Below are 15374 nucleotides of genomic sequence, written 5' to 3' on the forward strand. Positions count from 1 at the left end.
GCTGCCTCCCTGGCTCCCTGTCTGTGACTGGCCCGAGGACCTTCTGGGCCTAGCATTATTAGGTGCAGGTAGGTTTTTAGGCCCCCCCATCTCCAAATCCAAAACGGGGGTGACCTTTACCTCTGCCACCTTGGCAGCAGCAGGGGTGCTGTTGGCTTTGGGGTTTTTCTGGGCATTGCTTTTATTTTCTATGGGCTTCTGCACCTCATAGATCCGGGTAGCCTGTTCAATGACCCAGTCTAAAGATCTTTTCTCATGAAAATCCCTCACAAGCTGGGTCATGATATATTTGGGCAAGGCATGGAAAAATGTATTGACAAACTCTCTACTATCTGTGCGCACCCTTCTGGTGGTTTGCGCAAAAGCACGCTTTAACTCCTGCACAAATTCTCGTGGGGCCTGATCCTCCCCGCATTGCAAATTGTAGGCCGCCTTGCGAGCCTCTTGAGGATTTCTGTGAACAGAAAAATGTTTCAGGATGGCCGCCTTATATGTGGACCATCTTAAATGATTTTGGTCCTCCAGCCCCGCAAAGAAACTGGAGTATTCCGGGGAGAAGGTCCACTTTACATATTGAATACAGCTTTGGCTGTCCTTCATATGGAAAGTCTCCATCATTTGCTCAAACAACTCTAAGTGCTCCCAAACAGAATACTTAGCGTTCTTATGGTAAGGCGTGATGACGCTCCTGATCGCCTTAATCTGCTTTAAAGGGTCCTTAAGCAAGGCCCTTTTTGCCTTATTGGCCTTTTTGGTTCGGGTAACCCTTGTCCATTCTTCCTCGGACTCAGAGGCACTGCTCCCAGAGGTTCCCGTCTGTTCTTCCAGGTTTTCCCGGATTCTGCGAGCCTGGGAATGGCTGGCAGAATGTGGGGACCTGGTCTCCTGTGTCCTGCGCAGTTCAGAGGGGTCTTCAGATTCCTCCTTGCTGCCAGGATTTGATGGGTACCCCCTCCACTGACCTAACTGGGCAGAGGTTTTCAGGATGCCCTTAATGGGCCTACTCTCCTGGGGTTCCCCATTGAACTGTACTGTACTTGGGTGCCCATACCCGGATGCCCACCCCTCCATTCCTGAGTGGTTCTGGCCTATGAGCCCCATACTCTTAGCTGGATAGTAATCTGCCATCCCTGTGGCCCTGTGCTCATGTGCGCCAGGGAACATGGGGGTGGCAGAGTCCAGGGACTGAGAGGTATGAGGGCCTCTGGTACTAGGGCTCCTGAGGTTATGCTCCGGAGTTTCCCTTTCCCAGCGAACCTCATCTCTATCCGCCCCTGCTCCCTGTTGCAATGCAAGAGCCTGCATTTGTGCCTTCAGTTCTTCAGTTAAGGCCTTACTGGACTCTATCAGTCTCTCCTGCATCGCTACCTGTTGTTGGAGCCTATCATTGTGTTCACAGAGGGCCTCGTTTTCCCTCTGTGCTTCCTGGTTGGTCCTGGAGAACTGGGCCAGTCTTTGCTGCAGGAGGGTTACCTCCTGAGCTGTGTCCCTATTGGCCTGCTCCTTTCTTGCTAGAGCATCCTCCACCCTCCTGGTGTGCTCTAACAAGTTCTGGTGTTCTTTTTGGAGATCACCCAGTCCCTGGTGGGCCAGGTGATTTTCTTCCATTTTTCTTTTTAAATGGCAGACTTCCTGGCCTAAGGCGTCTCTTTCCTGACTAAGAGCCTGCATTTGTGCCGCCAGGTCGTCCCTTTGCCGTTGAAGGGCACCAGCTTTTTGGCGCTCCTCATCAAACTCTGCCTGGGTATCCAGGTCTTTCAAGATCAGCTTGTTGCTCTCTACCTTCACTCTATCTAGGTGACTTTGCAGGGTGGCTACCTGCTCCGTGCATGCCCTGTTAAAGTCTAATTGTTGCTCCAGCTTTTTCTGGCTCTGCAGTAAGGAGTCCAAACTATCTTGGTGCTCCTTCTGCAGGGCCAGAAATCTGGTATCCTGTTCTGACTTTTCCTTTTGCAGCACATCCATATCCTCCCTCATTTTAGTGATGTACAGTCTGCTGTCATTTTCTGACTCCTGGCTCCTCTGCAGCCTCTGCTCAGAAGAGACCAGGTCAGATTGGACCTTCTGTAATGCCAGCAGTTGCCTACTCGCCAGATCTTGGCCTTCAGCACATTTGTCCTGCACGGCTCCCATATGTAAATATAAATACGCCGCTACCCTGGCAATCTTATTGTGTTCATCTTTGGCTTTAGGAGCCATATATAGTTCACTCAGGGCCACATGTAAGGGACCCTGATCTCTATATATATCTGACCCTGTTTCAGTGACCTGTTGTGTGATGGCCTGCAACCACGCCTCCTGGCCCTGTTCGGTCCATTCACCTCTCACAAATAGCTTATGCAAGAGGTGCTCTCTGGCTATTTTCATGTCTACTAAGGTCGTCATTCTAGAGATTGATCTCTGTCCTGACTTACAGAAGTTTGTATTTTATTTTTGCAGAACAGAACTTTTCTTGGAGTGTCCCTTTTGAGGAATGCTTCACAGCGTAATGCAGCGTGGTGATCCGACCGGATGTATGTATCCCGTCAGTTAGCACACTGTATTAAGCTGCACAAGTGGTAAATCTAACCCAACGTCTCGGCTCGAGCCCCCAATTTGTAAGAGGATTCAATTCAACACTACAGCTAAGTCAACGCCTAGTCTATAATACTGAAGGAAAACCCTTATTGATATATCTTTAGGTCCAGTTCATGCGTTCTGGATGACTACCCCTGTATAACACCCCTCTCTTGGAATCCCCCTGACCCCACTGAGCCAAGAAGTAGTTCTGTTTTGCAAGTTTAAAAGGTTTATTTGATAATTTAAAATAGATATATATATATCACGCTTTATAATAAATTAATAATTGAATAGCACACTTAATCTGATATGATAAAGATCAACAACGGAGAATCTGGCACTAGCACACTTCTTTATAATTACTAAGGAGTTGAGATGAAATGGATAAGGTAGCACACTGGTAAATAGGTACAGAAGTATAATGTGGTAGAAAATGCTTTATAGAGTTCAAATGGATGTAATGTTGAATGAAAATGCAATACAGAAAATACTCAATATGATTTCAACAAAACAATGTAATCACTTTTCTCTGGCAATTCCCTCCCCCCCTTGATGCAAGGCAAGGAAATGGAAGGAAGGCACGCAGTTCTCAAAAATGCAATCAATGTAATCAGTTCACCCCAGCAAGCTTACACCACAGAAATTTGAAAACACAGATAGGAGTTTTGAAAACACAGGCCCAAATGCTTTGATATGTGCTAGCAATGGATGAGAAATATGCTGGAAATGCTTTTAATTCCCTTTCAGAGGTTCAGGGTGAGTGGTATCTAGTTAATATTAGTCCAGGCTCACACTAGCAATGAGGCAGGGATAGTTAGCAGGTTAAACGAATTTCTGGCAAATGGAAGGCAAGCAGCAGCAGTTTTTACATGTGAAGAAATTGCAAATCGCGGTAAAATTCGCGAATGCGTGTTCCGCGATTGCGGTAAAACTATAAGGGGTAGGAATGCGGTTCTTGGTGCGATTCAAAGCTACGATTCTAAGCTATCAGAGGAAAGTTACTGCAAGTCTCTAGCCCAAACGGTCGCGGAGATATGAGCGATTTAATAAAGGTCGTTTTTGGGTTTGCAAATTTCAAAAGCTCAAAATGACAAGTGCAGCTTGCAACTAGCAAATCACAGGTGACAGCTTTACAAGTGACAGGTGACAGTTAGGAGACAGTTCTACTTAGATTAAAATAGGATTGAATTATATTATTTTAACTAAGAGATTGGTTCTGCACAGTTTTCTAGGTACTCACACTATATTCTTGAGTGAAATGGGCCTCGCCACGGATCTGGTCAGGGGTTTAGACTGGACTCTGGTCTGGTCTGGTCTGGCCTCTGCACTTCACAGTGATCTGGGTCAGCTCTCTCTGCTGGTCTGGGTCTCTCTGGGTACAGCACTGCTTTCTCTCTGGTTCTCTTAGTTCTGGATAGATTGAAGTCTCTAGTTTGGCTTTCTGGAGGTTGATGGAGGTAAGTATGGATTTTTCCGGCAGAGCGTCCCGCTGCAGATGGATTTGGAAAGTTCCCTATCTGTCCTGTCTGTCTGCTTTTATGTGTTTAGAATGTGGGTGTGTTCTAGCATCACTGACCCTACCTCTCTCTCAGCTTCTAATTGGTCAAACTTCCATTTATCATTTGATTGGGGAATGAACTGTGAGTCAGAGTGATGTCATTTTACAGCCTGCAGAAAGTCCACTCCTCCTGTCAACTTACACACAAATCTAGATTTGAAACAAATACATATTTGCAGAGGTACATATTGTTTTAAAATCATATGCACCCATCATGCATTACAGGAGGTATCCCCTGTTCAAACTCTGCTCTTCCTGGGAGCTTGCATTCAGAACTGGCACATATTTCACTTTTTAACTGATTTTGCAATTTCTGACATGGACCCAACTTTACATACATGTGTGCAGGGAGTAGGGACATTAACTGATGAAGTTTCAGATTTTTAACATGCATACATTTAGAGTAATATCCACTTTTCCGCTAAAACCCCCCTGAACATGCCACTGGGTCGAAAAACCTCTTAAAATGTGGGCAGAAAAATCACAAGAATTATGGTATCATTTATAAAATTTTCACATGTCCGCTCTATGAGTTATTCATCTTTTTAAAGTTATGTTCTGGCTCCAAAGGGGTGTGGTTTCCCAGGTCACATGGTATAGAAACCAGTCTTTCCAGTTTCTGCCAAGCCAGCTTGCTCTCACAGGCAGTGCTCCTCCCAGCTCCTGCCAAGAGGAAGCTACATTTTACGACTGCGGTAATAAAAACCTTTGCCTGAGTGAAGAGGGCTTTGTTCACTCTCCTGCAGAGCACAGGTAATTCAATTATCAGATAGATGGCATATCCTTAGTGTGGGCAGCAAAAGGAAGGTTGCCTGGGAACACAGCTGTGACTCAAATTTCACTCCTGATGGGGGTAGTTGCCAGGCAAAATTCAGTTCCTTAAGCCAGACCTTCAGCTAACTGGCAGGTTTTTTTGTTGCTTTTTAACTTAACTTGCAATTTTACACATGCAGCTAGGATGCTGAGTCTAAGTGCAAAACTATGACATTTCAACAGTTACAAAGGCATGTGATATCAAACATAGGTCACTCATTTAATCTAACATTTTCGATTTTAGTGTCTTTCAATCCAGTGCAACTTAAACTGCTGACTCCATAGCAGTTTTGTTATAAGCATTGTTTTGGGCTCTTCATTTCCCAGATTTTGTAGGCACACAACACTCCATTCTACCAAATGTCTGCTGGTGTCCAGTGAGTTTTTAGATGTGTTGCAATGTTTAAAATAGACAGTTTGAGCCTGCCTTCAGAGAAACACAGGGTGGTTTTAAACTGCCGGCTTTTGGATAGTGGTGAGTACTGGTACTGCACCCATTTTTGGGATTTAAGAAAATGAATTCCCAACAGTTATGGGTTTGCTTTTGGCAATCAGCATTGCCACTCCCAATGGTTTCAGACTACTGTGCGGGTAGTCCAATGGTGGTTTTAAAGCGCTTTGAAGCTAACCGGCGCTACTGTTTTTCCTTTGGCAACCCATTTCCCTCATGGCAACCCAGCCTTTCATTCTCGCACTGGTGGGTGGCAAGTGAGGCAACCATTTTAGTGTGCGCACAAACTGCGCAGCTTTCCTAGATTTCAGCGCACATGTGGGTTTTCCGCCATCTTGAATTTTCTAAGCCCACAGCACCAAATGTTGCAGCATGATAGCTTAAACGTGGGTCAGGACACCCAACACACCAACTGTGTCACATTTACTCGATTTATTCAATGAATCTCTTGGGCCTTTGAGGTCGTTCATATCTCACCTCAAATTGTCCAGATCGGAACACAGATTCAGAGCCAGCCTGATTAACCCAGTCTCACCATCACCCTGATAGGACTAATCCGAAGACTGTATGATCTCTTGCACATGAGTTCCACTGCTCAGTCTTTAGAGAGTCAGTGGCAGCTTCTTGAAGTGTGACAAATTTCGTGCTGCCTGGCGTTGGTCTCTTTCCACCGTGATCATGGAGCCCATCTTCCCTCTTATAATCAGCTGTGCCTCGTTAAACGTGGCAGTGTGCTTGTTGGCCTTTGGTTGCTTCATGACAACCACGTCCCCAAGCATCAGTGATGATTCCTTTGACCTTCGTTTGGTATCCGCATATCGCTTAATTTTTTCTATTGCTGCTTCATCCTTCACCCTCATGGTGTTGTCCTCAGTGTATTTCTCAGACTCCCTTGTGTGTTGGGGTAGCTGAGTGCGAACACTGCATCCAGCATAAACTCTGCAGGGGATTTTCCTGTGGAGCTATGTGGTGTGCTCTGGTAATCTTGAAGCAGCTCGTGCAGCGCCGGTTCATGAAGTTGTCCCGTCAGATTAGACATTTGAAGTGCTATTTTCATATTCATCATGAATCACTCAATCGTCCTGGTCACATGGAGCCATAAGAGAGCTTATCTTTCTGTGGCTGAACCCCATGTATTCTGTGAATGCCTTAAAGTCTCGGCTTTTAAATGGAGACCCATTATCTGACATTACATGTCTGGGTATGCCATAGGCCATGAATATTCTTTCCAGCACTGGTATCACATGGTGTGCTGCCGTTGAAGACACTATTTGTGCTTCTGGGAATCGTGAGTATTCATTCATCACTGCTAGTACATATTTCCCCCTGTCAATGGGTCCAAAGAAGTTGACTGCCACTTCCCCCAACAACCCTTTAGAGAGCTCTGTAATTTTTGGTGGTCTGTGATATTTCATCGATGCGATCAGACTACATGTAGTTAGTTCCTTTAACATCATGTCCAATCTCGGAAACCATACTTTCTGCTGTAGCATCCTCTTAGTTGATACGATCCCTCATTGTCCCACATACACCATCTCCACCACCTACCTCCTCATGTGTGTGGGCACCACTAGCATGTTGCCCTTGTGCAACAGTACCTCATCTAATATGGACAGTTCACCTTTCACCAGCAGGAGACTGTCCACTTCCCGCCCCACCTCTTACGACTCGAGAAAGCATCTCTCCTTTGCTCTTCTCCATGTCCCCAATTTTAACTCTTCTATGATGATTTTCATGGCCACATCTCTTTCTGCTTCCTGAGCCAGCTTCACGGGATCCATTCCTTATGGTACTGCTGACTGTACAATGTACCTGATGTATCGATATGCCACTGAGGGTTCCAGTGCTTCAGCTGTCCTCGGGTGACGGGATAGAAAATCAGGTGAAGTGTCCTCCTTTCCTTGCCGGTGGATTATGTCGAAGGCATAGTTTTGCAGCCAGATGCCCCACTGAGCTAGTCGGGTTGGTATTTTCGCTTGGGGTTTGCCTACAGAAACAATAATGCCTAGTGATCTGTGGTTATTGTAAATGGCTTACCGCAGAGAAACAAATAATAATGTTCACATGTCCAGACAACGATCAGACTTTCTTTCTCAGCCTGGGAGTATCCTTGTTCAGTTTTCGACAGGCTTCTACTGGCATAGGAGATGATGTGCCTTTGTTGCGAAATGTCTTGTGCCTTTTGTGCCACAAAGGCACCCAGGCCCACTGGACTGGCATCCACGGTTAACTCTGTCTCTCTCTCTCAACGTCAAAGTATGCCATATTTGCAGCCTCTGAAATACATCACAAATTGATGTGAATGCCGTTTGGCACTCCGTCAATCAGTGGAACAGTGCCTGATGCTTTGTGAGAGCCCTCAAAGGTCAAATTACATCACTTCCTGTGATGTCATCAGAGGCCAAGGGTCATGTGATGTCACTTCCGCTACCCCTGGAATTTTGGTGAAATGACGTCCCGGCTAAAGGGGCAGGTTTGTTTAATGTGTTATAGTTAGTTAATACTGTACATGGCGTGTTGGATTAAAGTATATATAGTTTTATAGAACCTTAATTGGACATTCCTGTACTTTGGAATGTTATACTTCGCTGTTTGGGTTGCTACCGAACCACTTTCACACCCCTCTTGCGAGTTTAGCCTTCTCATGGCCCTCATTAGCACAAAAGGCCAAGGAGGTATATCTCTTAACTGTGCCTGTTTTACCGTTATGATTGTAATTCCTCATGGTTTGTAGAAGTGTGAGGGCTGAGTAGGCGCTTTAGCCTCTGCTAATTCTTTTACTTATGCCGGGCAAAATCCAGCTGGTTACAGTATGTGGGGAAGGCAGAGTATGTGTTTTTGTTTGGAAAAGTGTGTGTGATGGTGCTGTATCTGGAGGTACTGTGTGTAGAGGTCAGTGTGTGTGGAGCAGTGTGTGGGGGGGCAGTATGTGGAGGCTCTGTGTGTTAGAGTGGGGCAGTGTGTGATGTCAGTGCATGTGTGGAATGAATGAGGAGGGGCAGTGGGTGGTTGTGTGGGTGCAGTGTGTGGGGGCAATGTTTGTGAGTGTGTGTGTGTAAGGAGTCAGGGTTTGGAGACCGGTTTGTGTGTGTCAACATATGTGTGTGCGGGGTCAGCATAAATGTGGGGGCAGTGTGCTTGTTAGTGGACAGTGTGTGTGTAGGGGGCAGTGTGAGTGTGTGTGATGGGTCAGTGCATGTGTGGACGTTGAGTGTGGGGGCAGGTAGTTTGTGTGTCTGTGCGGGGATTTGTGGATGTGTATATGTGAAAGGTTTGTGGTGGATTGTGTGCCAGTGTGCATGAGGGTAGTGTGATGTGTGTGTGTGTGTGCGTGCGTATCACAAAGAAACTCATATTCACATTTGCATTTGTGTGGGCGTTTGTGTCATGCTTCCACAGCACTTTCTGGCTAATTAATAAAGAAATAATATTCAAAGTTTAACTCTACTAAAATTTGAAGTAGAAATGATTGCTAATTGCATTACAATTATTATTTCAATCCAGTTGAAGTATTTTCCCTATTCCACATCCTCAACTAAAACCTTGCGTCTCTCAGAATGCCTTCGCCAGACTCATTTATTGTATGAACCTCTGAAAGAAGTTGAAACTCACATTTCACTCTAGAATACTTCTACCCTTCCGCTCCCTGCTAGATGCTTGCTCCAGGCAGACACCATAACATCAGCAATTATGATGTCGACGAAAATAGTCTCAGAGGTGTCAGAAACAACGTGAAACCTTTCATTAAATCGAAAATAAAGCCTAATATTAGATGTTCTGGGGGAAAGCAATCACCTGCATGGGAAACAAAGTCGGCAAGCATGATAATAAAAAGGCTCGGTGGTGTTAATGAATCGGTGTGGGAATCAAAAAGAAGTACTCAATGAACTGATTGGTCCTGCATTCTATCAGGACATGGATCATCCTGGTAATAACCAATTGCATGACAGGCAGCAATCCCAATTAGCACGGGAGCTCCCATGAAGCCCCTCTACCTGCTTCATCCAAGCTGGAATTAGAATAACAAACACGTAGCATTTCAAGGGCAACATTAGTTGTCCACACCAAGTGGGAAATGTGATGTATCATAGAGTCAGGACACACTTTAACTACAACAGCACCTGATCGCTGAGACTGTTGCCTCTGGACCTCCCTGCGTGTTCCCAGCTGCTGCCACACCACACAGGACGAGGGCCGCTGCCTGAGGACCCCAGACATCGCTGCATCTGTCGCCAGGATCTCCCATGCACCGTTCCACCCAGGACTACATCTGTGGTCTCACATGAGTGATCATGTGAGTGCCTAGGACCTGATCGCAGAAGCTGTTGCCTCTGGACCTACCTGCTGGTGTTCCCTGCTGATGCCCTCCTACGCAGAATGAGGGTTGTCGCCTGAGGTGTCCAGACCATCGGGGCATCCGCCGCCGGGACCTCCCCTGCACCCTCCCGCCCCCAGGACTAAATCCATGGTCTCATGTGAGTCCTGAATCACGCATTGAAATACCTCCACTCCTGCAAGTTTTGTTACTTCCTCCACTAACTTTTCCAACACCCCTGGTTCCTCTGGTCGTGGTGGAGATACAGGAATTCTCTATAATTCATCTTGGACTCTAACCCCCCTCCTTCTGATCATCCTTCTTTCTCTTCTTTTTCCAAACCTTTTCCTGTTTCCTTTCTTTTGATGTATTGACCTCCTGGTTCTTCTACTGATTTTGCTGACCACCTTGACAGCCTGCTTTCCTTTCTTCTTCCTTCTCCTTCTCCTTCTCCTTTTTTCTTCTTGGTGACTTTAGTCTTCTTCTTCTTACTGCGTATATCCATTCTCCTCTTCTCTTACCATTGAAATCTTCTTCCTTCACCACTGGACGATGTAGGTCCTGATTTTGACTTATCTTCTCTTCACTCCCTTCCCCTGGAACTATTACTGCCTATCCTATTCATTCATCTGATCACTTTTTACTTTCCCTTTCTCTACCCCCCTCCTTGTTCCCTACCCCCACTTTCAGTTTTATTACTCTTCTACTTTTTTGTCCTCTCTCTATTCTTCTCTTCCCTCTATTTCTGTCTTTTCGACTCTCTCTCCAGATGATTCTGCAAACACCCTTCACTCTTCCCTCTCATCTACTCTTGATTGTAGTCGTCACCCCTCTCATCCCTTCTCCCCATCCTGCTGACCCCCCCAGCCTCGGCTTACTCCTGTTGTCACCACCCTCTGCCTCAGTCTTTGCAGGGCTGAAAGGCATTGGAAAAATCCCAGTCCCTCTCTGACCTTTCTGCCCTCTCCTCTCTGCACTCGGCCTACGACCAAGTTTTGCTCATTGCTAAAATATAGTACTTCTCTGAACTCACGCTCTCTCTTTCCGTCACCTCGCCGTCTCTTCAAGCTCCTCCACACAATCCTGTCATTTCGAACTTCTGACCCTGCTCCTATCTCATCTGTCTCGTCCTCTGATTTTGCCAATTACTTTATTTCTAAAGTTGTCACTCTTCTCTCCTCCTTTACCCCTACTGTTATGCCTCCCCATTTTTCTCCCTCCCCTTTGCCTCCCCACTCCTTGTGACTCATTCCAAAACCAGCAGGCTGCCGCCAGCCAAGTGAATTTTTCTGGCGCCTGGCTTCACGGGAACACTCAGGGATTACCCCGGAAAATCATTAATCCCCATTTTCGTTTGAGTCCTACAGGACTCAATGGGAATGTGGATGCCGGAGGCACTGGCACCGTTAATAACGGTGTGGTGCTTCCGTGATAGTCTGAGGGCGGCTGCCGTTTCACCCACCAGGACAGGCCTGGAGGGCGGGACAGGAGTCGGCCACAGACACGGAGTGTGCTGGTCCGGTAACTACGGTGCCCGTATGGTTACCGGCACCGTTGTTACCGGACCGCCACACTTGTAATCTTCCTTCACCCCTCTTTTGGATTTTGATACCTCTGTCCTTCTTGTACGTGCCTGTCCAACTACTTCCCCTTCTGACCCTCTCTGCTTTACCCTCATTCCTCAAATCTATCCTCAGCCGAGACGAGGCAAGGCGCAGCGGTGGAAGCCAAGGTGAACGCTGCATTAGCGTGAAAGCTGCGGAGAGCTGAGAGAGTTGAGGAGTGGAGCCATGCCGAGCCGAGTCGAGGCCTGGACAGCTCCTCCAAATTATCTGCAGCTACCTTGCAGGAACGCTGACGAACGCGGCAAAGGTGAGGCACAGCGAGTGGTGACTCGGGGGATTGAATCAATATTCTCCTTGCCCCCGGCTCCTCTCGCGCCGCCCCTTTGCCAAGTGAGCCCGGGCCATAGCGCTCCCTCCCCCTCCCTCTTCCTTCCCCCTTCTCCCCCTGCCTTTCGACTTCTACTCCTGCTATCAGGCACATCCGCTGTGCTATTGCACTCAGCACAGCTGCCTGGAACCTTTCTGCACCCCCCACGCTCCCTTACCTGTCTTCCCGTGCTCGGAACAACGGCATGTTAGCCAGAGGCAAGGAAAGGTGCAATTTATAAACGTGGGTTTCAGTTATTCATACATACTATGGATCAGGGAAATTTTAGGCTATTTAACTGAGCCTAGGACACAATTCCTGTGCCCACTGATTGCAGTACTAATTTTGCCCTTGTAACAACTGCGCTAAACACCTGAGGATTTGTTTAAAACATCCCGTAGATACCCTGTACGTGATTTCCAACGTCTGAAAGGGCAGAAGGGAGCAATATACATTACCAGCAAAAGGCGATCGTGCTGGATATTTCTCCCACGGTTCTTTCCCTTCTCACCTTGATCCCTTACGGAAGTGAAGGAATAGATCCACTATGCTAACTGTCAAGAAGTGCTCTGCCACGAGGTACAACCTTCGGAATCAGAAGGGCAGGGCCTCTACCACAGGGCTGAATAAGAGTAAGGGTACGAAACCTGCTCCGAAGGAAAGAGGTACTATTATTGACTTCTTTCCACCTCCGATCATTCCAAATCCCACAAGTACAAGTGAGGAGAAGGAGCCGAGCCTTCACAGCAGGACGAACAATTCAGTGGGTCTAGGGGAAAGTGTAATTGACAATAACTCATTGCTAGACCTCTGCCTGTCCATGCAGAGAGCCATGACCCCGGTGCCGCGTAGCAACACGAGCAACCGAATCAATAGTTACCAACACCAGATGATAACCTCACAACGGGAAGCGCTAGATAGACTATCCGCTTCCCCTAATCTTGACGTTCATTTAGACTCGCAGGAACCAGAAAATAACAGCGAACACGGAGAAGGCAGTACGAGCCTGGGTGATTTGCAAGCGTCTGTTGCATCTTTACAATTTGCATTAAACATATTATTGAAGATGTGTGGGAAGATACTAGACGTCACCCTCGCAATCGCATCAAGCGATACGGAGAAAAATATTCCAAAGGAGCCCGAGCCGGAACTCATTAATATTAATACGCACGATGGCTCTGACTTTGGGACCCAGGACCCAAACACTACCAACAATTCGGAAATCTACCTCTCACGTAAACAGAGACGCCTGACTAAAAAAGCGATGGGAAGAAGAAAGCGTCAAACGGCAACAATTATACTACCAGACACAGCAGAGTTAGTGGAGGAAATCTCTAGACCAACAGTAGGCAGCACGCCCAAAAAGGGACAGAGGAAAGCTAAACGGAGAGCGGCACGTGCACGTAAACGTACTGCAGGAAAAGAGGGGAAGCTCACAAGCTGGCTTATTAATGATAAACGTAATCCCTCCCAATCAGCAGTGCCACAAGAACTAGAACCATCTCTATGTGAAGAAGAACAGGATACAAATGTACCCCAGAATGACACAAATAATCTATCAGTCATCTCAATACTCCCGACCAACGAGCCTCAATTACCAACAGCAGCACCAGCTGAGGATAATGGCAACTATATAGTACCTAGAGGCGGAAGAACTTGCCTGATTAAAAATCTCTACCAATCTAGTAACCATGACTGGATCACCAGATCAGCATTAATGACCAGACTGCATTCCATTCCGCAGCTGAGAGTATTACGATCTGAGGACTTTGAATTCGTTGAACCATTAGAAGTCATGAATTCAAGCACATCGGCCCTCCACTGTAAATTCTTAGCCACTACAGAACTGCTGCGCAACTTTAAAACCAACTTGAGGGAAGTTGACCTGGAAATAGATGTCGACCCTAATACCACTGATCCCCAGTGGCCGATCCAGATGCCAAGCCTAATTACGGAAGAAAGGACCATAGCACAGTTACCTAAAGTTGATTCTGTACAGTTGGCAGATATACAGAAGGTTCTCAAATGGTTAATAGAGTCTCTACCGGGAACAACATCAAACCAATGAGATCAAACCATAATATCTTGGAACTGCCGGGGATTCAGCCATCTACTATCTTCTGGTGGCTCTATCCCCTTATTAATAGGCCATACTTGCATATGTTTACAAGAGACGTGGCTTACCTCCCGAGCCCTGCTAAATGGATATACCATACACCAGGAACTGGCAAAAAAGGGACAAAGGGGAAGACCATATGGAGGCCTATTAATTGGCATTTTGCATCCGCTAAGATCTACCCGCATCTACACGAATACGGACGAATTTGTGTTAGCAGTAGAATTGGAGCTTCCTGGCAAAGATAAAACGGAATATGTTCTCCTGGTTAATATATATAATCCACCTGAATCTTCTCAGAGTGAGTTGATACAGGAAGCTTGCCATGATTTGTTGATCAATTGGCTGACGGAGCCGAAGAAAAATATGGTAATTTTTGTTGGAGACTTTAATTGCCACTTAATTGGTGAGACGAGCACTAGTAACAACCCCCTGCTGAAGAAAATAGGTAAACTGAAACATGGAAGCGCAAATACGGAGGGACTGTTATGGCTTAACTTCTTTAAGTCATGGAACTTCGAAATATTAAATGGCAGAACCATCAGCGATTATCCGGGAAAACCAACATGGGGAAACTCTATATCCAGTAGTACATTGGACTATATATACGTAAGCCCCACTATGACCACCTGGGTCACAGATATGAAGATTAAGGATAATGAGTGGAGTGACCACGCCACTCTCACACTCTCTTTCAATTATATTACACAGCATACATCACATAGATCCATTGGAGAGTTGAAGACGAATCATGCTCTAACCAAGATTCGGTGGTCTGATAACAACATTAAACGAGCCACAGAATACACAAACAACACTCCCAATTTGTGTCGCATAGAGCTCTTAGCCATGACCAGCAAGGAGATCGAAGATTGGATCGCAGCATTCTCAAAATCCTTTGCAATGGTTAAAACAAATATGCGGGCCCCTGAGGCTAAGACCACTAATATATTCGACATTGAAATTAGAGACGCCAAACGAACTATAAGAGCTGACCTGAGGAAACTACGTAAAGCTTCCATTACATTATACAACTATTTGAATTTAAGCAAGAAGCTGAAAAATGCCTATAGAACATGGCTTAAGCAGAAACGCTATGCAACAAAATTGCTTAAATGGCAAACAACAGTCCAAACACTATGTACTGGGAACTCCCGAACTATATGGCGACTACTGAGCACGGCCCGCGGTGATACCAGTATTCCCTTAACCAACTCAATCGGTATTAGTCAATGGGAGGAATTCCTGAAAACCCGGAATGGCACGGATCAGGCAAAGCCACAGGAGAGGATTCTCCGGGATCGACCTATGGTCCCTTTTATAGTGTCAGCTGAATCTTTGACAATTAGGATAAAAAAGCTCAAATCATCAAGAGCTCCGGGACCCAATGGCCTAGCAAACGCCGTATTAAAGAGCAATCCGGAATACTGGGCAGAGGTACTCAAGATCCTTTTTGAAAAGATTCTGAAGGAGGGTAAAATCCCTGAATCCTGGCAGACAGCAATCCTGATTCCTGTATATAAGAGAGGCGACCGTACAGATCCTGGTAATTACCGTTTACTTTCTATGCTGGACTGCACGGGCAAGTTATTTGCAAAATACTTACTACAAGAACTCCAAACATGGGCAG

The sequence above is a fragment of the Ambystoma mexicanum genome, chromosome 6p (genome assembly GCF_040938575.1).
Source record: "Ambystoma mexicanum isolate Mex_15411 chromosome 6p, UKY_AmexF1_1, whole genome shotgun sequence".
NCBI classification, from domain to species: Eukaryota; Metazoa; Chordata; class Amphibia; order Caudata; family Ambystomatidae; genus Ambystoma; species Ambystoma mexicanum.